Consider the following 26,624-nt stretch of genomic DNA (forward strand, 5'->3'; position numbering starts at 1 on the left):
CCATAGCATCCTCTCTGTGATCTAGCTGTTATGTCCTTTTTGCCTCTTATCCCACAATGCCTGCTGAGCCTTGAGATAGGATCAGAGATTTAAACTTCAATTATCTCATAGGGCTAACACTGTCTTCTTGGACTTTACTTTCTTTGAACACTATCTTTCTGTTTTGTCTCCTTTCTCAACTTGTTAGATATATTGTTACCGATATATTTGATACACCACATTTGTTTAAAAACTAGCAACATATTGTATCCTCTTTTGTTATCTTTATATCCTTCAAAAGCTTGTTTTTTATTAGTGTTATTAGAGTATCATATATCTCACAAAAGAGCATGTGATTATCATAATGCACCAGTTATATTTATTTTAATTTGTGTTCCTTAACATTTGAAGGTGAAGCTATGAATAGCAAGATGTTCATATGTTCTGTTTCTAAAATATAAATATAATAAAATAAAAAGTCACATTATCCCTCCCTCACTAATAATTTTATAATGCTCACTATAACATGAGAATGGACCTCACTTCAGTAGACTTGAAACCCTCTGAAATGTTTTAACATTTGATGTTTAACATTGATATTTCGATGTAAATTTCAGACTGAGTTCTAGATAATTAGATTAGAATCTTTTTCTGAAAAACATACATAACTAAAATCAAAATGATTTATTTTAGTACATCAGTTTCTCATTTCACTTTCTAGATACTTATTTCAGAGAGTCTCACCAAAGCTATGTTCATTACAAAAGGAAATGATGAGTAAATTTCAGGCTTGAGAGATAATTACAATCACATTAGGAAGACAGAATATCCAAGTTATCATTAGATTTTGGATTAAATGATGTACACTAAACTAAGTAGCCATGTCTTCAAAATATACAAGATGAAGGTACACTGAGATCATATATGGGTGTTTTTGTTGAGTAAAATATCCATTGGGTGTACACTCAAGAAATGTAATGACCACTTTATTTAGTGATATCTGTGTGAAAAAAATACGGTTAATAAGCAGAATTTAGAAACTTATTCTATAAAACAACATCTTGGGTGTTATTTCTGCTTTAATGGCAACAGTCAATCTGTATATGTATCTGTATACATGTCTATATATACAGGTACACATACACATATACATGCACTAATTCTACCCCAATAGAATTAACTATAATCCAAATATGGAAATGTCACTGGCAAGTGAAGCAATAAAGTGTGAACGATTGGAGCAGAATAGAAAATCATTTAAAATGTTTATCACATCCTTCTCCATCATTCACATTTAAGTCATTAATATGCCTCAAAGATTAAACACAGATATGCATCAATCATCTATTTAAAAACATCCCCATGTCACTTCATTCAAGCCCATGTTCTCAGTGTGGCACAGCATACTATTTTCCACAATAGGTCCCTAATGTTTGAAATCATTACTTATTTACCTTATAAGTCTAACATGTTTCCAAATCACTAAAGTAATTTTCTCAGTTCCTTAATAAACTCCATCATTTAGTCTAGTCTTTTCTGCAAGGCATCATCTTATGTTTGAACTCTATACTACTATATGATCTCTGCTAATAGACTGAATAAAATATTTTATCCCAAACAATACATCAATTTCAACTAAGTAAAGAATTACAGTCTTCATATTCCTTACACTCCCTCTTTTTCCTTTCTCATTCTTTCCCTCCTTTCCTTTAACTCACTAATGCCCCAAATTTGTTTACTTGTAACATATCATATGTTCAAAGCCATATGTAACTGGGGGAAAACGGGTGTGTATCTACCTGCTAAGTTAATAGTGAGCCATGATCACAAATATCTTCAGAAATACTTAGGAAAAAAACAAATTATTTGGGAAAGAATGACTAACTGTGAAAAATATTTCCAAGGCTTACAAATGTATCCACAACATTTGGTTTAGAGTCATTGTGCATACAATCTGTTAAATCCATCAGTCAGATACATTTTCTGTATACTACTCCACTTATTTACTGTAGCCAACCTCTTTTATATATATGACAGGGTTTCTCTGTGTAGCTTTGAGCCTTTCCTGGATCTTGCTCTGTAGACCAGGTTGGCCTCAAACTCACAAAGATCTGCCTGGCTCTACCTGCCGAGTGCTGGGATTAAAGGCATGCACCACCACCTCCTGGCTATATTTATTTTTGATATGGTATTTTATTTAAAGCATATATTGCGGTCACTGAAATATCAGATTTTTAAAGGCTGAAATGATGACTCAGTCGATGAAAAGGGTCTGCTTCTCAACCATGAGAACTTGAGGTCGGATCCCTAGGATCCAAGCAAAATGCTAACATAGTGACAGTCTTCTGAACCCCAGTTCGAGCTGGGTTTAATGAAGGGATGGAGACAAGAGGATCCCTGAATGTCATTGTCCTACTTCTCTCCAAAGATGCCATTGTGTTCCTTTTCTGTTGCGTCTATTGCTGGCTATACAGGCTCCCCTTACAAGTAGTTTGTTCCCCTAGTGAAACTCAAAACTAAATTTGTATTTGCAAGTGGCTTATCCACTGGAAATTCTTCTGGATTAGGGATGGGAGCACTTTTCCTTTCTGCTTGTAGGTCCCATCTGGTGCAGAACCATGCAGGCTCTGTGCAGGCTGCTTCAGTCTCTATTATTTTATGAGCTTTTCAAATTGATTAAGAGGCCCTTACTTTCTCTATCCATCTGGCTCTTGCTTTCTGCCTCCTCTTCTGCTGGGCTCCCTGAGCCGTGGAGGGAGGGATTCGATGGAGACATCCAGTTTAAATCTGTGTTATTCCAATGTCTCACTCTCTGCATAATGTCTGCCTGTGGGTCTTGGCATTTGTGGCTCAGTAAGGCATTGATTTATTTTCTTTTAAATATAATTATTTCAAAATTTCATACATAGATACATACAGTGTATTCTGATCAGATCAACCTTCTTACTTTCTTTCCAACTTCCCAGTAACCTTACCAATCGATCTCGCTCCTAACTTCATATCCACCTTAAAATATGCATATTCCACTAATCAAAGTTAGTTGTGACCATATGTCCGTAATATGTGGAGACTCCTCAAAGAAAAATGGTTCTGCCTCCTCCAGCACACGTCACCTGCAAAAGCTTAGCTAGAGATGAGATCTTGGAGCACACCCTCCTCCATGCTGGATTGTTCCATTTTGTTTGTTTTGCTTTTGTTTTGTTTTGTTTTTGATAGATTCTCCATGTTAACTCTTGTTAGCTTGAAACTGGCTATACTAATGAGAGAGCCATCTGCCTCTACCTAAGAATGCTGGGATTAAAGGTGTGTGCCACTGGGCTGAGTTCTCCATTCTATAATTTTTTAACTGGCTTGCTCTTATGCAGATCAACACAGCTGCTGTGTGTTCAAGGGAGCAAGAGTCATGCCATGTCCAGATGTCAATATTTATATTTATTTCATTCATATAACTATAATTAGTATAAAACTACAAATGTGAGTTTCATGTAATAATATTTCAAATAATATACAAATGTACAAAATATTTCTGACTGGCAGCAATGAAATTAATAATAATAATAGGCAATGAAATGGAAGGCTTTACAAGGTGCCATTTTACAGAAGTAACAATTATCAAACTACTACTTAATATTAATTTCATTTGAAGTGAAATATTTATAGGAATATGTGATCTGCTTTGCCTTTTTAGGTAATTCTATCATAGGACTGCACAGCTAGATACCGTGCAGTTATAAAAACTTGTTTTCAGTAGGTCAGTAAAGCAAATATACTACTGTGTCAAAATTGTAGATTTGCAACTTTTGGTTATTATTGATAAGGTGTAATACATCTTACTTGAAGTCCTTAAAATTGCTCATTTGATTTTAAAGCAAAATTAGGATTAAATTATTTAAATAGTGTAGATTCAGAACAGACTAAAAACAGTTAAATCACTTAACATCTCATTGTTCTCAGTGTATTTAGAACAGTTATTATTAGAATGAGTATATACATTGAAAAGTAGTTTCCCTGAGATATTTTTAAATTATATAGAGATGTGATAAAAGTACATATTGAAAATGCTATGACCATGCTTTAAAATAATCAAGAGGGTCTTTTAATAATGTATTTATATTCATAATAGCTTTTAAGTGTTTACAAAATTTAACTAAAAAGAAAGTTTACATCCAAATCACAAGAAAGAATAGAAAATTTTGTCAATTTGAAATTGATTGAGTATTATTTAATGTATGAAATGATTCAAAATTTATCAAAAATTCATTCCTTAATGAAAATGTCTATCAATCAATGGGACAGATCTACAATTATAAAATTAGATATTACTTGTTATGTGTCTAAAGCTACTTGAATTGTTTAATTGTCTTTAATCAATTTGAGTGGCCTAGGAAAGACATTCAATTTCACTTGTCACTTAATTTTAATGAATTAATATTTTCCTCAGGAACTGAGTAATTAAAACATGATATCAATAATTCATATTCAATTAAAGCCAAAAGTCATAGAATGAAACTAAGTTTTAGTTTCAAAGAAAAGTTATCTGGGAAAAAAATAAACAAGAAACAAACATGAAGTTTATAAATTACACACAAATGTGTTATAGGCTCAATAAGACCAATAAATAAATGATGTATAACAAATAATTTTATATAAGCAACTAACTGTGAGACCAATTGAGAGACTTCAAATGCATCCTTCTTTCTTATTAAATCGAAGAAGCCACCCTCTGAAGCACACATTTTGACAAAGGATGGAAAGTATCTGCAAAGAACTAGGGATGTACCTTGACTGAGAGTGTAATCTAGCATGCAAGAAGCCCTGGCTTTGATCCAAGCACTCCAGAAAGTGGACATGGTGACACACATCTGTCACCTCAGCATTCAGGTGGCGACGGTAGGAGACCCAGGAATTCAAGGCCATCCAGGATTACCTAGTGTCTCAAAAACAAAAGCAGAAAATATAGAAAGGGCTAGTGATTTGACTCAGCAGCAGGAGGAAACTGCTCCAGACCTGAAGACATGAGTTCAATGTCTTCATGAAACTTTCATGAGTTAACTGCTGCTTCCTCCACATGTGTGCAGTAGCATGCATACCAACATGCACACACACACACACACAAACAAACACACACACACACACACACACACACACGTGTGCAAACACATGACACCTCACAAAAAATAAAAATAGAAACAGTGCTTTAGTGACTTTTTGAAGATGACATGACTAGTCATGGATAGAAGGGGAATTCTCTTTCAAGTTTGCATAATTATGATAATTAAAATTGAATGATCCTGATCAGTATTATATATAAATCACCTCCTAATAATCTGAATTTATTTAACATCTATAGGACCATGATGAAATATCCTAGAAATTATATCTATTTTATAATAATATAAAAATTTAAGTGAATTTAAATAATTAAACCATTCAACTGAATCATTTTTCTCATTTAAAAACCTAACCATTTAAAACATCTATTTCCATGATTTATTTTACTCAGCTCAACTCCACACTATTTTCTGTTATTCAACTATTCAAGAAATAAAAGTAAAACAATTTGTGGATGTGAGTATTTTGAAGACTCCAAAAGCTGAAAATGGTAATTAATTTATTATGTGATAGTTATTAAGGTCCTCAGTTCAAAATCTGCTGTGTTACTTTGGCAATACATACAACTTCTTTGATTCACTAATGAATACTTTAATTTCTGCTACTAATTTGGAGATCTGAAAAACATCAATGGGCTCTAAAGTTGAATTTATCAGCTAAACTTACATTATGGAGTCCTTACACATACTTAATATTCTTCCAATGTGTAACTTTAATTACTTAACTCTATAATGCTTTCAGTTATTTAACCATTAAAATAATGCTTATTGAAGCTCATTGTGCAAAACAAAACACTATGTGATCAATTCCTAAAGAAACTACCCATCAACTCAATGTTAATAAATAAAATACACAAATTTGCATGTAAAATTCCTATTATAGACTACACATTTTTCCTGTAGAGCTGTGTTCAAGACAAAGTACTTTAATTTATTTAAGTATATTCAGTATATTTGGTATATTTTAGTGGTATTTGGATTCCTTACAGTACACTATCATACAACACCTCTAAAACAGCCTTTTGAGGAGAGATGCCTGTCATCACGAATAACAGATTATGAACGTCAGGATATCAGTTAAAAAATCAGCCATTAGGGACAAATCTTAACCCAGTTCTTACAAATGAAATCCTAAGCCTGGCTGGTTTGAACTTCATCTTCTTCTTTCTCCCTTTTCAACCTATTAAAATCCATGTTTTATTGCGCATGCTCCATCGAAGCACTGTACCAATTTCTGAGCCCCACATTCAGGGACTTTATCACAATAAATCTGAAGTTTCACTATTAAGCAGCAACGATAACCATCCAGAATTACAGACAAAAGTGTTATTCAGAAAGATAATTCCAAGATAAATTGTGTCATTTTTCTTCTCTCAAGTTGAAAAGCTATGGGTTAACAATGTACAAAAACTTGACAGAAATTTCAGTATATTCAGTTGTGTCACTATCTTTTTAAAATTTATACATATAATATACATATGTACATATATAGATATATAAATATTTCCATCACTTTACCTATTCCCTTTCCGCCCTCCAGCCTCTCCCAAGTCCCTTCTCTCCGACTCTTTCCACAATCTCTTCACATGTATATGAGTCTTCATTTACTCTTCCAACTTTTAAAAGTAATGTATTTTAGTGGCTTAAGACAGTGGGCTTCATTGTAACAATTTCATGCATGCATATGGTTTTTACGTGCATAGTATATTAATTAAGCTATAAATTTATATTTTAACAGATTGAATCTAACATTGAAACATTTGTAATTGCAAATGTTAGTTAAATAATACAAGAAGATGAATAACAATGTGTTCAGCCCAGTATTTATTTCCTTTCACTATGGGTTTAAGTTCACTCATTAAGAAAGGAGAAAAACAACCACTTTTCCAAAGGGACTTACTTTGTGTATAAAATACACAACATATGGATGAAAATGTCAGGATATATGTCTTTATTCATCATGTACAATGTCCTCCAAAATTACCAATTTGTTTGTATTAATTTTTGTCCAGGAACTGTGACCTTTACAGTATATTTGTCAAGTTTTCAGATTCCAGATTCTTGTGACAGAGAAGAAACACTCTTCTGTGTCCTGGTTACTTAGATGCTTAAAAGTTACTTGCTATACCCCTTAATATATATTTCCAGAAACGAACTATTTCTTACTTTTAAAAACCTATAAAATGCCAGAAGTCTAGACAAGACTGCTTGAATAAAAAATAATGAGAACAAGAAGTGAAAGTAAGTTATGTTCATGTACACATATAATTCATATGTCCATATCTAATCCACATGTCCGTACATGAGCTACATTCATGGAGCTCAACATGTTGCTTCATTAATGCCAATCGTGTATTTTTGGCATTATGTACTGTTTCATCCATAACTTTGGAAAATAGGAGAAAATAAGTAAAAGTAATCAAATTAGGTAGAAGAGAATATGGCAGATTAGCTACAGGCCAGTCTTTTAATTGACAATGAAATGACAAGCTGTACTTCCATAAGAAGAGTTCAAGTACATATTGTTACTTCCTTTGCCACATTTCAGGCAAGAGCACAAACAGGTGAGTTCAACTTGACCTAACTCCATATCTTGTGATTCCAATCTGATGATGGCAGCATTTTTTCTCCAATAAACTTCATAAAATCAGTTTTGACTTCTGGATCTCTACCCTCGCATGGTAACCTTGGAATCCTAATGCAATTCTGGGTCTTCAAAAAACACCTAAAATCTGTCAAGTCCAAGATCTCTGAATGAGTTATAGTATTATTACAGAATCAATGGTAAGTGCGCGTCAATTTACTTCAACATCTTTGGAAGTAGGACATTGCAACTCAGCCAGGTCAGTATAATATAAAACACTCCAGAATATGAGAGTGTTTTGGTCTGGTTTGTTTGTTTGTTTGCCTGTTTTTTTTTTTCAGTTGTTATGAATTGCTTGTTGTAGATATTCTCTTAGGGAGAGGTTTGTATAATCACAAGTACATGATTTATTCTAGACATATTAGGATGTGTTAGGAAAATGTGGGAACAATTAAATGGTGGAGAATGACCAATGCTTGGAATTACAATGAAACCATACACATACATTTTTTCTCAGGATTATAGTTGAAATTCTACATTCCAACTGTCCATTAGTTTCACCCCAAACACTCTGTTTTACTTATTAATTCTGCTCACTCCCTGAAATGAGGAGATGTCTCAATGTTCATGCTGGGCATTTTCATCTGAGCACATAAAATATTATTTTATCATTTAATTTGTCCTTCTTTGTAATCAGACTATAAAATTTTGGCTGCTAAACAGTGTCCACTCAGTTGACAGTCTCAACAATGATCATTAAGTGATGGAGTTGGATGCTACAGGTCACACTCAGTAAATCTGACTGCAGCAGAACTAGAATGTTAATGAAAGTCAACAACCATTTCCTTACCTGCTCTCAATTTGCAATCCTACCCCTGTTTGCTCATACATTTCAGCCAGAATATTGGAGCTAAAGTTTTCTCCAGTCCTGCCTGGCCCACGGTCAGGACAAATTTCTCTCACCTGCCAGTCTGGCAGCCGCTCAGACCCAACTGAGTAAACACAGACTGTATGGCTGTAGCAGGCTTCTTGTTTTCTAGTTTTTCTATCTTAAATTAACCGATTTCTATTAATCTATAAATTGCCACATGTCTTGTGGCTTACCGGTAACTTTACATGTTGCTTGTCATGGTGGAGGCTGGCAACATCTCCTCACTCAGCCTTCCTGTTCCCAGAATTCTCTTCTCTACTTGTCCCGCCTATACTTCTTGGCTGGCTACTGGCCTAACAGCATTTTATTTATACAGAGTGATATCTACAGTGGAATATTGTTCTTACGTTTTTATCAGAAAGTCATTGAAGAGACTATGTATGCCTCTATTCTTTAAATGGACATTGAATATTATCTTATTCAACCATTCATAATGTCCAGAATGAATGGGGTAGAATGTTTTAAGTTTTTTAAAATGGAGTTGCACACATTCCATAAATGAATATTTAAATATTCAATAACATTCTGAATGGTTTATTGTACATTTAAAGAATACAAAAGAGTTAATAAAGCTATATGTAGCTCACAATCTTCCTACTCTGATTTGATGTTAGATAATGGTTTTTGACAATGAGATAGGAATTCCCTCAATGTATCAGTGGCACATCATTTTATTATAAATTTTTAGCTCCAACTTATGCTGGTGTTATCTTGGGGACTAATTTATGTTTCAAGACACATGCATATGTGATCTCTATTGTTATCTTTATCTTACCAATAAGAGAAAAATGATTAGTGCTGGAATAAGATTCCAACTTACACTTCCAATTCCTTGGCAAATGGTTCCCATTATAAAATGGCATGTCTTTGGATCATTCTGTTGCTTGATGAAACGTTCTTTTTTCCAGTACTCACTGCTCTAGTGTGTATAATGAGGTATGGAAAGACAGGACAAGGATGTTTTACAAAATTTATTCCTGGAGCAAATTGATTTTCTCTAATTGGGTGTTCACTTAAAAGTCAGCAAGTCATTAAGTCATGGCATTCTGTGGCCACCAGAAAGAGCAAAATAAGTGGAAAACACTAACATTGTTATAATCAATGCAATAATCTTCTTTGATATTAATTACATTTTGTAAAACATTTGTGCACCAATACCCATAATATATAATATCAACTACTAGTTTTAGAAATGTTGGCTTGAACTAAATGGGTTGTAATGGAAAATTTTGACATCTAGATAAGATAAACTTTTTTTTTTAAATGTTATTTATGAAACAACTAAACACAAAATAAATCATATAACCCTAGGGAAAGATAACTTACTATAAAATGATAAATACTGATCTAAAATTCCCAAACGGAAAATGGAGAGGAAGGAGTGGAAAACCATAAAAAATATTTAAACTCAGCTCTACAAGGCAATGTATAGTACATGTACAGGTGCCAGTATCAGACTTATGGCTGATTTCAATTCTCTTAAAAAAATAACTTTCTCCATTATCTAAAATAATAAACTATAGGGGGAAAAGTTATCTTTCTCAAATCTAATGAAATTTCAATACTTCAGTAGCTCTTTAAACACACACACACACACACACACACACACACACACACACACACACACCTTTCAAAACTGAAAGAAATGGAAGAAAAAAAAGAGAGTGACTTGAAGTTAAAAGTAAATAAATAAGTAAAAGACAAGCATTCACCAAACTTTAAATGACATACACCCCACTTTAGAATAACTAAGAAAATTTAAGTGATTGGTTTAGGTGGAGATCTGGTCCACAGGCGATTTTTCCAGACTTTCTGTCCTCTATTTTGAAATTTCTGCTTACTTAAGCTATCTCATTGCTTGGATTTGAAACATGTAATTATAATTAAACAAAGTTACAAAGAAGTTCCTTTTTAGTTCATCATGTACTTGGGGGGGATTTGGATGGTGGGAAGATGATTTTGATTGTGTTGTGTTGTGTGGCAAAGTGGTTGCCAAAGACTGTGACTGATGAAAGTTGCATCTATTCTGCCTCAATATCTATTTTTCTTGTAAAACACAAGATTTCATTCAATCTAATAATCTGATAATTTAAATGATTCATTAATGAAGCTTATCTGACTTTAAAATCCATTGCATTGTAACAATTTAACCTTTATAATAGTTGAATAATGTTATCAGCAATTTTGAAGGCTGAATTTCATATTGTCAAGTCTTCAAATTTTCTGGCTCTAAATGCAGTTTCCCAAGGATCTATTTAGACTTTCCAACAATCAGGGGATAAATAGAAAGGATTATCCTTATTTATTTTAATGGGTGTTTTTAATTAAAAATTTTAATAGCACTTCTCTTTCATGATACCTGACCAATTGTACAACTGTACAACCAAAATAAAAAAGTATTATTATAATTTCTATCTTTGAGGAGGTAAGACTGATCCATAGATAATTAAATGAATTTCAGACATGATTATATATGAATTTGAGATATGACTGTTTCAACTCATATAAAATGTATTTTAGAATTTAAAGAATTCATCATTGTTTTAAAAGAATACTAAGTTACAGATTTTATCATAGGTTAATGGCAATCCCTTTTAGAATCACATAACTATAACTACAGGGGAAATAATTTGAGTCAAAAGGATGTTTCCAGTTCACAGCGTGAAAAGGTAGCTGAAATCCAAATCAATGGTGGCCCTACCATACTTTTCATCTCCTAATCATTGAACACCCTCATCAGAGGCTTGATTGATGGATTGATGGAGGATTTCAGTTGGTATTCATGCCATGTTATTTGTCTGGACTCATTCATTTCCTACTGGTACAGGCTTTGCTTTCTTGTTCTAGTCCACAATGAAAGAAATAGTCATGGTTTCCTTTGATAAAACTGAGCTATTTTTATCTATATTTAGAATTCATATACTGGAATCAAGGTCTATTTTCCAGTCACTTCAAAGCCAACTGATACCCAGTTGACCCTGTTAAACATCTTCTAAAGTTACTGTCCAAGTCCAAAAAAAACCATGATTTTCTGTCTATGTTAAAGAGAGCATGGAAGTGTTGAGATGAAAGCTAGAAGATGCTTTTGTGCACTTCTCATTCCTGAGCCCTTAAACAGATGTAAGCAGGACTATATGGAGATACTTATAATGATTGAAGTGGCATGGCCTCCTTATACAAGAAGGAGAAATGTCTTTGATCTCCACCTACTCAAATGTGGTTTCTCCGCCAATACACAGATTCTTCTTCTCACGTATCCTTTTGACCTTTCACGCCTTTATTTATAGACAAAAAGCTAAAAGTTAACAGGAATATCACTTAGCTACTGACACTCAAGCAGTCAATAGGAAATCGTTTTCTGGAAAAATTAAATTCTGTAAGGAGCTGCACTGACAAGATATAAGGAACAACAAAATAACAATTTAAGAAGCCAAGCATGATGATTAATGACTAAGTGTATGCCATTGAGGCAGGAGGATCACTACGAGTTTTGTTTTTTTGTTTTGTTTTGTTTTTAAGCTGAGGATCCAACCCAGGGCCTTGTGCTTGCTAGGCAAGCGCTCTACCACTGAGCTAAATCCCCAACTCCCACCATGAGTTTTAATCCAGCTAGAGCTACAGTGCGAGATCCTGTCTCATACAGAAAAACAATGATATCATTTTAAGCTATGGCCCTGCAAAGCCTTTCACCTATTTCCTGTCTTCATTGTACCAGGACTCACAAAAGACAGTGTTGCAAGCTCAGTGTGGAACCGTTGAGTGTGTTTTCATAATGAAAAGATAGTCATTGAGCAGTTTGGGAACTTACTCCAGGCGAATTTAGCTTATTTCCATATTTCTGTGCGTTTTGTAACAACTTACCATGTCTTCACAAGCAAGGTTATTCTAAACATAATTTGGACCACAATGAGGTAAATAAAACACAGGATTCTGTAGATGGGAATCACCTCTGTCTCATGTCACAAATTATTTGCTCTTTGGATATTTCTATATGTGCCTGCTGGGCAGTATCTGAGGATAGTCATCATCCCATTATGTAGTTTGTTGCCTGTGGTTCGGGTTAAATTTTTCACAGAAAGCTAGGAATTGAAGGTGATCAAAACAAGTTTGTATTATCTACGTTACAGCAACTGTGACTCTCTGCTACATTCAGTCTTTTCCAATAAGAAATAAGAAACTCAAGTATGTTCTGTGAATCATCTCAAATCCTGAAAGGGGTGTGCTCAAGTATTATGTTAGTGGATTTTTCAAGTTCCTCAACAACATATAAATTATTACCTTGAAGTAGCTAAAATGAGAACCTGAATATGTGATCTGTGCTATTTCAAAACAAAGAACACATCAAAGTTGCTGAGAAAAGATCCTGTTAGGATACATGGCTCATCTATTTTTTTTTTCTGAAAACACACTTTCTGTCAACGTTCCCTGTGGCAGACAATTGACCTGATATAAAATCTGTTGCTTACATGTTCACATAGCAAAGAATAACCAATATTTTTTTTTCTGTGAAAACATTATAATTCTTACCGTTTCCCACAAAACAGAAGCTTATATTTAGATTTATGGAAGAAAAAGGAACCAATTGATAACAACTACCTCCCATTTATATCCACCCTTTGTCATGTAGAGACGTCATTTGAGTGGGGCATTTTAATTCATCTTTCCTTATTAAATTTTGTCAATGGATGACTTCTGGTAAGCTAGTTGAAAATTAAAGACTTTTTATTGCAGCGGCTTGTAGATATGATTTCATAACAAACAGGAATGTTTCCTGTGCATTAAGAGTGTGACTGTTCTGATCTGGTGGTTGATGTTGGCTTGTTATTAAGGCGTACATATGCAGAGCATGTAAGAACTTCTGATCCTCTGTGTGCTTTTAAGTGTGTAACGTGTATAAATCAAACAATTCCTGTATCAGAATAAAAGTACTGGAAATGTATCATGAGAAATGGCTACCTTATCGAAATAATTGTTATAATAAATTAAAAGTTGACTCAAAACAGACTCGACTTCTAAGAATCTGAAGCCTTCCCAAGCAGTTTTTGCTGCAGATTTATGGATTCTCTGCGCCACCTAGTGTTCAGATTCTGAAATCACCAGCATGACTGTCCCATACACTTCTTTCCCTAGATATTTCAAACTGAATGTTTATCGATTTGTTCATTCATTCATTTGTTTACTTGTTTGTTTATTTCGGTTTATCGCTTTAATTTATTATTATTCCATTTGAACAACATTTTCTATAAAGGAAAATATTTGCATACAAATAAAAAGCAAAAGTATGTAAGTCAATAATGGCATGATGTATAACCATGCATAAAGGTTTCTTTATTTCCATTTTTTTTTTTCCGGAGCTGAGGACCGAACCCAGGGCCTTGCGCTTGCTAGGCAAGCGCTCTACCACTGAGCTAAATCCCCAACCCTTATTTCCATTTTTATCACTTTGATGGACAAGAGTAAAGAGTAAAGAAAAATAGTTCAGAAGTATAATAAATATGACTTAACAAATATATATTAAATTGTACATGAAATACCACATATATGTCCATGCTATTCTCAGTAGTGAAGAATCATTTGGTGATGAGAAATATCTAGCTCTGATTCTGTCTCTCCTGTCAATGTTTTCAATGAAAGAAAATTATTAATTATTATCCATATTTTCTTTGAAGATATGCAAACTCCTTAAAGTTAGAAATCTACAAAATGGAAATAAAAACACTTATTAACGCTTTAAGAATTATTAATTAGTTCATGTGTTTCCACTAGTTTGGCTATTTGTCCCTGTGCTTTTTCCAATCATGGTCTCAACAATTCTCAATCATACAATCAATCCTTCCTCTCTCTCACCAATTGGACTCCCGGAGCTCCACATCGGGCCTGGCCTTGGATCTCTGCATCTGCTTCCATCAGTTATTTGATGAGAGTTTGAAGCCTGGGACCTACGCAGGGACACTTCGCTCAGCCTGGGTGAAGGGAGGAGGCAACTGGACCTGCCTCAACTAGGCTGAGCTGAATCTCCAGGGGAGTCCTTGCCCAGAACTATATGGGAATGGGGGGTTTGCTGGGGGAGTGTGGGGGAGGTGCGGGAGGAGGGAGGACAGGGGAATCCGTGGCTGATATGTAAAAACAAATTAAATTATAAAAAAATGATTGCTGACAAGAAAAAAAAAATCTACTTTGAATAAAGAATTCTCTCTTACACATGTAAACTAGTGTTAAACGGTCCACATGGACGTACCAAGGAGGTATGAGACAGTGGAGGCAAGGTCATGCACACACTGAAGCTGCCTGAATGCCAGTGCTGGCTCAGTTTCATTTGGGCAGAAGTTTTAAAAGGCCCAGAACTTTCTCATGAGGTAAATGTGGAAGGATTTGGGTAGGAACGAGGAACTAGAGGAGAATGAGTTATCTGCTTTACCATGGCACATCAAGATAGAAATGAAGAACTGTGAAAAAAGAAATCAATAATAAATACAAATAATATGACGTTTTTATTTAATGGCATACAATTTCCACAATTGCTTGCAGAAAAACAATGATCATGCAGTTTACAACTGTGCACAGCACTAAAACTACTCACTTTCACCATGTCTTTTTCAGTAGAAAGAATAAAATTCATACTATAATTGCCAATAAATAATTAATTATCCTCAAAGAACTAGGAGGAAACATAAATTTACTGGTAGAATGGCTATTAGTGAGATGTCAAGAATCAGAATTACTTATTTGCCATGGGAAATATCAGCAACAAATACAGTTTTTGGAACTATATTCTTAAAAAAATAGAAAGCAGTTAAGTAAGTAATAAAAAATATTTGATAAAATATAAATGGATGTTCTTTATATATTTAATATTCTTTTTATGAATGACTAAAACGTAAATATAAAATGGAAACCTCACACATTTATCTGATGTTCAAATATTGTTACCAAACGTATTGCATATCCTTAATGCAAATACTCTCAGATAATGATAGCCATGTGATAAAATTTTTATGAACTGCAATCTTCAAATGTGTATAACTCTCCAAAATTGAATTGTTAGTTTTTTTTTTTAATTCCATTTTTAAAATAGAAGAAATATATTCAAAACAGCGTTTTTCTAGTCTTATAGTGGCTTTTGTTTGGTTTGGTTTGGTTTTGGTTTTGATTTTTGGTTTTGATTTTTTTTTTTTGGGTTTTTTTTTTGTTTTGTTTTTGTTTTTGGAGACAGGGTTTCTCTGTGTAGCTTTGCACCTTTCCTGGAACTCACTTGGTAGCCCAGGCTGGCCTCGAACTCACAGAGATCCTCCTGGCTCTGCCTCCAGAGTGCTGGGATTAAAGGTGTGTGCCACAACCACCCAGCTATATGGTGTATTTTTTCCCATCTCCATGCAAAGAGAACTAGCTTGTGAATAAATAGTGACTCCCAGAACTGAGAGAGAATCAGGAAAAAAAAAATCCTGAAGACAGTGCAGACTGACCTGTCACTGCTTTGAGATCTCTTTTTATATGTAAGGATTTCTTCCTTCTTCCAGCGCCAATTTTGGTTTTTGTCCATATCATCAGCACAACAGTACCCTGTCATTTGATAATCAGCCTTCTCTCATTAAGTCTTTATGAGTGCTATGTTAAGAAAAAGCTTGAAAATATACCTTGTTTGCATAAAAGTTATTGTGTTCTAGACATTTGATCAAAACAAAAATATATACTTTGCAATTTTGAATGTAAGAGTTGGAATTATTATCCTGATAGCAGAAAATGGGTATTGTGTTAAAATTATTGATAATTTTCTATATTACATCATTTTGTAGAACAAGAAATTTCATTCCAGATCTTTTTAAGTATTGTTAATGACATATGTGTGGAGGTGGGAGCATATGCTAAGTATGTTCAGGAAAATTCATTGGATTAATTGAAGCTGAAATTCTATGTCTTTGGAACCATCTAACATAGGTGCTGAGCACTGAACTCAGGTCCTCTACAAGATCAATATATGGTTTTAACAACTGAAGTATTTTTCCAGACATGAAAACTGATTTTTAAGTTGTCATAAATAATCTCCTTTGAGAATACTCCTTTGAATGGATCATAAGTATAACATTTCCATAGATTCTACCTAATATAACTACAGTTTGCTGACTCCAAAGACACTTGCAAGAACACAGTACTGTAGGATCCTGTTTGGAGGTCAGAACATAGGAGGATTCATGCTGATTTAGTTAACAGAAAGCCACCAAGGCTCCAGAATTAGTGGACCTCCTGTAAGTTTTACAGCCCTGAGGGGAAAGGCTTCCCCAATGGAGGTGTTGTAACTCTGAATGTAAAGGTATCCTGGTGGTAGGAATTGATGAGTTTTATTTGACTTATTTACAGGGATATGAGTGAGTGATAACTTAAAGAATCAAATGATGCTCAGGCAGCTGCATCACTGAAGTCCACCCCAGCATGGGGGACAGCTCACAAAAGCTGGTAATCTAGAGCTTTCTAGGCAGTCTGCTGGCAGCTCAACAGGATGGGAAGTACCCAGTCCAGATGCCTCTGGTCTATACCTCTTCCAGACAGCTCAGTTGATTTCTGCTTCTTCCAGATGGCTGGAATCTCCTTTTCAGCTTTTCTCTTCTGAGAGTCTTCTTGACAGCTCTGTGTTCCTATTGCTTTCTTTGGCAGAAAGGGATCAAGTGAATCTGGTCAGTTTCAGGGACTACCTGAATCTTATTTTGAGTTCTTTACCTTCCTTTTTAAGGAGCTTCCCTGCAGGAGGGAATGTTTCAATCTCAGATGAGACTATTATACAACAGTGAAATTGAAGGCTCTTCTTCAATTTGAATAACCAGTTGCTCCAAACACTCCACTATCCTATGTCACAATTGGCTTATTGAACATACTCACTTTAGACAGACTAAATAGATGACTACAGTGGTAATGTACATAACCTAACTTTTCAACACATTCAAGTTTTTATGGAATACACATACACACACACACGTGTGTGTGTGTATATATATATATATATATATATATATATATATATATATATTCATTCCTAAGTCTCAAGAATCATTGCAAAAATGAAGTAGGTGTGGATGTCTTCTAGAAACTTCAGAAGCTACATTCATAAAGTCTCAATAAAATATCTTCTTAAAAATACATCCCCCTCCCATTCTTTCTGATTCCACAAACCAGTCACATCTATCTCCTCCAATATTTGCACTGTTTTAATTATTGTTGTGTCTATGTATGCTATTTCAGTACACACAATTCCTGTTCAAATTCAAGTCAGAAGAAAGTTTCACCATGAAGAGGTAGGCACAATATCTTTACTATTTTTTTTTTTTTTTGACACAGGTCTTCTCTGTGTAGCTTTGCGCCTTTCCTGGAACTCACTCTGGAGCCCAGGTTGGCCTTGAACTCACAAAGATCCGCCTGGCTCTGCCTCCCAAGTTCTGGGATTAAAGGTGTGCACTACCACTGCCCGGCACAATATCCTACCATCAGTTGATGAGTTATTAGCAAGTGATAGCTGTTGGATGAGAGTCAGTTTTCTTTAAGAGTATAAACTCTGATAAGTTGACCACTGTCCAATGGTAGGCCAAGCATGCAAAGATATACAGGCAGCACAAGTTGGACCTGATGGGTTATTTTTCAAACAAGCATATGGTACATACACATACATTCAGGCACACACATATGCACATGCAATTAAATAAATGGATGTATCATAATAAGACTTTTAAAACAGTAGGATATTAACTTTAATTATTAGTAGGCTGACAATAAGACAAAGCTTAGCTAATTTTCCCCTGACCACAGCAATCACCCTAGAAACTATATTTTCCTTGTATAATTAGTACTGCTATTTTTAGTATTCATTGGCAAAAATCCAAGAAGAGGAGAGCCATTAAAGGGAATTTCGGGGTGTGATTTTGACACAGGGAGAATGAGACAGTAGTAAGTGCTTGAGTATGAATGTCACAGCTTGCCTCTGTGCAGCACTCCATAAATCTTTGTGAGTGCCACATCCAGTTAAAAATTAAAAAGCCCCATCCTCTTACATTTTCCATGAAAATGTAGATAAATTGAATATGAAATACATTTTTATTTTCCATTTTACTCTTTCTAAAAACCTCCTTTGCAATTTTAAACAAAGGAAAAATTCATTACAAGAGGAAAGGACATGTAAATTATACACTCGTGTTCCATTATTTTTGCATCAAGTAGAGAGAATATTCAAATGTTCTTCTCTTGTCCTACAAAGAAAACTTATTAAATTCACTTTCATTGCCACCACTTTAAGTAACTGAGCCCTTATTATAGTAATAAGATTCTTAGTATTTTCCATTAAGTGATAATTTACATAAAATGTAATCATTACATTTAAAAACCAAAACTCATCAAGCTGTAATTATTAAAATTAATTAGTGAAATATAATTGTGAGTAAATAAAATTCAGAACTCAGTTTTATAATTTCAACGCATGCAACTGTAGAATATAACTTAGTAAGTAACCAAATAAATAGCCATCTAGATTAATTATCTGAAGATGAGGTATTACATTTGGAAAATCAAATTGAGTAGAGAAAAGCAAAGAGTCGGGATAGGAATCCTATGATATATGCAAACTGAGAACTAAAAGAGAATGCTTAAACATTGCACAAAGTCCTGCAAAGGAAGTGGAGAGCTCACATCTTTGCTTGTCCTTGTCCCCAACCCTGAGTTCAGGCTGGCACAAAGAACTTTTACTCACTAGGCATAGTAATAGCCTCTATTTAAGATTTTATTGAACTATTATAGGCTTTAAACTCATTCATTGCATGCCTTTGCTTGTGTGCTGTATAACTGAGTGGCAATTCTCAACAGTACACACCTAAAATTCTTGTTCCAAAAATGCAGTGTATGTTTCCTTGAGATATCAAATGTCATTCATGCATTCAAATATCACATTTAAGTCTTAAGTTCATAAATTTTATGTGCATTGAATTGCTTACTATTTTAAGAATTATTTTAGTTGGTTTTGTGTGTGTGTGTGTTTGTCTACATGTATAGATGCACAAGTGGGTTCTGGTTCTCACAGGCATTGGATACCCTGCACTAGATTTTAGATGCAGATATGAGTCACTGAATGTGGGTGCTGGGACTCTAGTCCACTGTCATTACAGCAAATACACTTAAACTCTGAGGCATCCCTCTAGCCCCTAATTTATCTGTCTATCTATCTATCTATCTATCTATCTATCTATCTATCTATCTATCCAATGTATTATGTGGTATGCATGCACGTGTGCACCAGTTTGAATAAGTCACCTACCAAGCTTGTACAGTCACTTCCCTTCATTTCTACCATGTGGCTCCATGGGATCAAACAGGTCATACAGCACACATATTTTTCCATCAAAATATTAGATTGGCCTATTTCCATCTAATTCTTGCTTTCCTCTGAAACCCTACAAGCTGAACCTTTGTGGTCCACATTTCTTCCAGAAATCTTATCTTCAAAGCTTGTACCAGAACAACCCATCAAGCTCTGGTAACCCAGTGATATTTCTAGCCCAAAATTCCAAACATGTCTATAATTATCCAATTAAATAGTTCAAAGATATAAAAAGCTGCATGCTATGGCTCTATCTTGCCAGATTGTTTTTTTCCTAAAATATTTTAAAAGAGTTTTTATTCATTTTACATACCAACCGCAGAGCCCCCTCTCATCCACCCCTCAAGTTCCTCCCGAGCCTCCTCCACCCAACCTAGCCCATCCACTCCTCTGAAAAGGTAAGGCCTCCCATGAGGAGTCAGCAATGCCTTTTACATTCAGTTGAGGCAGGTCCAAGCCCATCCCCCCTGCATCAATGGTGTGCAAGGTGTCCCACCATGAGTAACAGGCTCCAGTTCGTTATTAGGAAAGCTTACAGAATTCACAGCTCAGTAAGGCTGTTGATTTCTTTCGTCCCTCTAGCGGCACACACAACCTCTTCTAGTACAATGAAAGCAACAGAGAAGAAGCTTCCTGGTCAGTGCTAACTGATTTCTCTCTATGTAGTGACCAAATGTGTGGTGTCTTTGAGAATAGGGTCTCATCATCAAGTTATGATTGCCAGCCTAAAGCAATAGCAATAACCTGTATTCTTTGGGATACTCAGTGGGAATATCCTTGACTAACAACTGAAGGAGAAGTATCATTTATTTGACACGCTGTTTTTTGTTGCTGTTGTTTGTTTGCTTGCTTTTGTGCAACTCATGGCTTCTGGAAATAAAATTATCTCCTGCTGAGGGTGACTTCAATTAAATTCTTAAATGAATGCACACAGACTCTCAAACACATATATGCATACACAAACATGTACATGCACACAGATGCATACATGCACACATATGAAACATATCAAATAGGTCCCTCTTAGTTCCCTGTGTTCTTCACTTTTATACCTTCCCATGAGTGTATTTTCTGTTTCTTTTGCTTTTTCTTTATTACATTTTCCCTAAAATATATTAGTATATTTTGATAATCCTTTCCCCTGTGTAGACTCCTGCATATCCTTCTAACTCAGTCCCTACCTAACTCCATAATCTCTCCTCTCTGTCTTTTCTCTTCTATCATGTGTCTATCTGCCTACCTATCTATCTATCTATTTATCTATCTATCTATCTATCTATCTATCTATCCTCTCATAAAAACAGAAATATTTTAAGATATCACGGGTATTTTTTGCTTGTTTTAATTCGTTAGCACACATACCAGGACACATATATGAAGATCAAACCAAAACATACAGAAGCCAGCTCTGCTGTTCCACCAGATTAGTCCAAAGGGCTCAAACCCAGATTGCTGGGTCTGGCTGCAAGTGACTTTACCAGCTGAGCCATTTCACTAACTTTGTTTTATGGTGGTATTGTGTTCCCCAAAACATTGTACATCCTAATAAACTTATCTGGGGTCAGGGCACAGAACAGCCAGGATATACAGAGACTAGAAAATGGTGGCACTCACACCTTTAATCCTAGCATTCCAGAGGCAGAAATCCCTCTGGATCTCTGTGAGTTCAAGGCCACACTGGAAAAGGCCAGGCATGGTTACACATGCCTTTAATCCCAAGAAGTGAGCCTTTAATCCCAGGGAGTGATGGCAAAAACAGAAAGATATATAAGGCCAGAAACTAGAAGCATTTGGCTGGTTAAGCTTTTAGGCTTTGAGCAGCACAGTTCAGCTGAGATTGTTTGGATGAGGACACAGAAGCTTCCAGTCTGAGGAAACAGGATCAAACTGGTGAGGTGAGGTAGCTGTGGCTTGTTCTGCTACTCTGATCTTCCAGCATTCACCCCAATAACTGGCCTCAGGTTTGTTTTTATATTAAGACCTGTTAAGATTCCTGTTACATGGTTTTGTTTGGTTTTATAGTCCCCAAGCCCTTGTTTCTCAGTACTTCCCCTTAAGTGTCTTTCTAGTCCTATCAAAATGTGATAATATTGCCTGAAGTTGTTTCTAGCCTACTTTTAAAATCAGCATTGTGCTATTTCATTTATTTGTATTCTGGATTTTTATTAAGTGCAACCCTCTTTGGTTTTCATTTTAATTTTACTGACCCAAGCTGAATTTCTCAGGCTATGCTGTTATTTTCTCCAATTTGTACAGCACATTTATTTTAAAGTTGCAATAACAGCTGCAGCATCAGAGTCCGCTGAGGGCTGCTTTCTGTTGTCTTTGTTTCTCATATCAATCCTTGTTACATTTCCCTAGTTGATTTATGGCAGTCATTACGCTTAAAAACAAATCAGGAAGACTGGATCGTGTGTTTGTTTAGCATTCATGAAATCCTGAGTCTGTTTCCTAGCTGTGTACAAAACTTGGAGACAGTACAACTGTAAATGCAACACCCAACAAGTGAAGGCAATATGGCCAGAGGTGCAAGACCATACTCTCCTTTCCTATGTAATGAGTTTGTTGGACAGTGATAAATGAGACCGTTCCCATCCCCTAAAATGAATTTCAAAGATACTCTGTAGCCTGGAGTGATGTTATCTTCATGGAGTGCACATTTTCATTTAGTCTGAAAATTCAAATACTTTACCCAAGTCTTTATTTGCTTAGATGTATGAGACATCAGGATGCTGCAACACTGTAGTATAAGACCTAATATATCGCCGGGCGGTGTTGGCGCACGCCTTTAATTCCAGCACTCAGGAGGCAGAGCCAAGTGGATCTCTGTGATTCTGAGGCTAGGCTGGTCTACAGAGCGAGATCCAGGACAGGCACCAAAACTATACAAAGAAACGCTGTCGCAAAAAAACCTGAAAGAAAAAAAAAGACCTAAACTATCTAGTAAATTTCAAATCTCTTCATCTTTCAATATGTGCACTTGAAAGGTAAGTAAAAGATACCAGGGACATTTTTATAAGCACATTAATCTGTTACTGGAACAAATATCAAGAAAACCAACCTTAAAAGATAAGAAATCAGCTGGCAGTGGTGGTACATATTTTAATCCCAGCACTTAAAAGGCAGAGGCAGGTAGATATCTCTGTGGACTCAGGCCAGCCTGATCTACAGAGCTAGTTTCAGATCAGCAAAGGCTACATAAAGAAACAATGTCTCTCAGCAGGGTGCTGATGGCACACACCTTTAATCCCAGCACTTGGGAGGCAGAGTCAGGTGGATCTCTGTGAGTTCGAGCCAGGCTGGGCTAACAAGTGAGTTCCAGGAAAGGCGCAAAGCTACGCAGAGAAATCCTGTCTTGAAAAACCAAAAGAAAAAGAAAAAGAAAAGAAACAATGTCTCAAAAAAGCAAACACCCAATAAAAAAGTGAATAAATAAATAATAGATTAGAGATATACTTTGTGTCACAGTGAAGGTTTTGGTCCATGACTTATTCTGTGTATACAGATAGTTGTAACTATGCTGCTGAGGAAGCCACTCATCTCATGTCCACATATAAAAGGGTAGATACCAGAATTCCATAGTTCCTTCTCAGACTATACAGGCAATTACCTAGGATCTCCTGGTACTCCCTGTCTCCAACATTTATTACTATCTACCAGTCGTACCTTTCTTAGGACAACCCTTTAATACATGAACTTATGGGGGATATTTCATATTAAACTTAACAGTGACTATTTAGTAATACACAAGAGAACAATTCTCCTAATAAACAAAGCCCAAAACCAAGATCCTACTTCCAGCAATCATTCTCTCTATAGATCTTTGTTCCATGTGCTCAAATATTAGCTCATCTGCTTATTTGGTTTTGACTTCAGTGTGTTTCATGTCATAGTCATCTAGGTTGTCTCTCAGGTTAATCAGGAATATCCCAATGTCATTGAATGATCAAAATGAATCAGAAATCATGCTAGACAGACTTTCTAAAGTCTTTGTGTCCTCTGCTTTAACATTATTTCTTTACTTACATCAATAACTTCCTATTCTAATGTGTTCTCATCTACTGTGACAAAACATTGACCAAAACCACCTAGCAGAGAAAGGGCATTGTTTCAGTATGTAGGTTACAGTCCACTGTCATCAAGAAAAGATGGAATAGGAACTCAAGCCAGGGACCTGGAGACAGGAACGGAAGGAGGGACCATGGGGGAATGCTGCCTGCAGACTTGCTCTCCAGCTCTTGCTCAGCTAGCTTCTGAAACAGCCTAGGCATGGCACCACTGGCAGTGATCTGGACACTCCTTCATCGATTACTGATTAAGAAAATACCTCACAAACATGGCCACAAACCAAACAGATCTAGACAATACTTCCATTGTGGTGACTTCTCCCAAGGTGGCACAAGCTTCATGTCGAGTTGACAGCTGAAGCTAGCTCTGACATTTCCAGAAGGTTTTTCTTTAAACATTAAACACATTAAACATAAAGTAGATTTTATTTGTATGGCTTTTCTTCACATGCCAAAGGAGATTCCGGCACTGGGTTTAGCAGTATTAACACCACACACACACACACACACACACACACACACACACACACACACACAAAGACTTAATAGGAAAATCTATTTTTAATGTTCTTTGCTGGTATAACAGATTAGCCTCATTAATTTGATTGGAAACTTTATCCTTACATTCAACTACTACAGAACTAGATTTTCAACAGAAAATGATTACAAGGTTTATTAATCTCCCTCTCAAAAGTTAAAAGATTTATTCAGATTTAAAAAGAGAAATATTCTCCTTCAGAATTGTCATTGAGCTGGATTAATACCTTCTTTGTCATGGGTGGTGTGTCTGATTCTCTTTTCTATGTTTAATTTGGTTTTAAAAGCATACATAGGTTTTAATTAAGCAGAAATGTGGGGGAAGCTTATAACTGCATCTACTTATGTGTTCACTTCTAACCATGACAAGTGTTGTCAGTATATCCTAAAGAGGGCTATTTAACTGACATTTCTAAGGTATTTCCTCTTTAAAAACATATATGTAAACTTGTGATAATTAATGTCCTCTCATTAACACAGAGACCTTGGATAAGTGATACATGTATATACATGTATAAGTTTTAGATCAATTTAATGGGTCTGTATTATCATAGAAATGTGTTTTGTGGTTTACAATTTGACTTCAAACTGTCATGACAGAGAACGAAATAGATAGATACCTTACAAAGTTATATAGACCCAATTATGTTAACATCTGACCATGTAGAAATTATTCCTTAAATGTCATGGACCAAGATGTCAGGAGCCAACCATGAACCATGGAAAAAGTACTAGCTAGTCCAGAGAACAAGTTATAAGACCACTGCCCTTCCCCAGAGCAGTAACACCTGTTTACTAACTGGAGGCTCCCAAAGATAAGAAGACATTCCACAGTCAGGTGCCATGACAACCAAACGGAAAGAGCATTCCATGGTCAGGTAGCCTTGCAATAGAATAAATGGCCCCTTACCAGTGACTTTAGCCCACATCCTGCAGCTGCACAACCTGCACATCTCCCACATTCTGCACCCCTTCCACGTCCCTTCCCCTTCCCTCCTTCCTGCCCCCTCCCCTCCTATGCTATATAAGCCTTGTGGAGGAAAATAAAATTTGCAACATGATCAGAATCATGTCTTGCTGTGGTCCCTTGTGTCTCTTGTTCCTTTCATTCGCTCCCACAGATGGGTCGCCCCTGTTGAAACCCCGCTGGCCGGGGCACTTAAAACTGTTAATGTTTCCATAATGCTAATTTTAATGTATATGGGAATAACATGCACATATAGCATTCAGTTTGCACTAACTTTATGATTCTTTTAAACAGAAAATTATTTTAAAAAATAAACCATGAGTAAATATCTTATATAATCTTATATGTTACTGTATTTTAAAATGTGAAAAAAAATGTATTATATCATGTAGAAGTTCAGTAGCAAGATTTTTACATCAGAAACTCATCAGTTTAAATTTTACATTAAAAATCAAGCCAGAAATAATCAATGACTTTATTTGGAAAACAGAAGTATCTCATTGCACATCTATGCTTTAGGAGTACCACCTAGTGGTCCCAAATATTTATGCAGCTTTTCATTTTCTCCAATGTAGATGACTTAACTCTGCCTGCTCAGTTAATTTTGTTTCCCATGACCATGCCCAGATATTCCTTATTGTCCTACAGTTTCAAGTTTCTATAGTAATGTAAAGTATCCTAGACACATGAAAATACATTCACTTGTGGAATTATTTAGAGCTGTCAGAAACTATTTTTGATATGGTTTATGGTCATTGTCAATTTCTGATACTTTAGAATTGACCTTGTTTCATGTCTGTGAGGTGTTTTGTAGATTGAGTTCACTGGGATGTGAAGATCTACGTGGGGTATGGATGGCACCACTTCATGTTCAGGGGTCCTTGACTGTTCAAAAGGAAAAAGCAAGGTGGGAATCAGCATTCACCGCTCTCTCAGCTTTCCAGACACAGATGTACCATGACCACTTGCTCCCTGCTCCAGCTGCTATTTCTTTTCTGCCATGATAGACTGAGTCAAAATTAAACTCTTCCCTAAGTTACATTTGCCAGGTATTTTGGTGCAACAGTGAAAAAAGTCAATTAACGCCATGTGCAAAGA

The sequence above is a fragment of the Onychomys torridus genome, chromosome 20, assembly GCF_903995425.1.
Source record: "Onychomys torridus chromosome 20, mOncTor1.1, whole genome shotgun sequence".
Taxonomy (NCBI): Eukaryota; Metazoa; Chordata; class Mammalia; order Rodentia; family Cricetidae; genus Onychomys; species Onychomys torridus.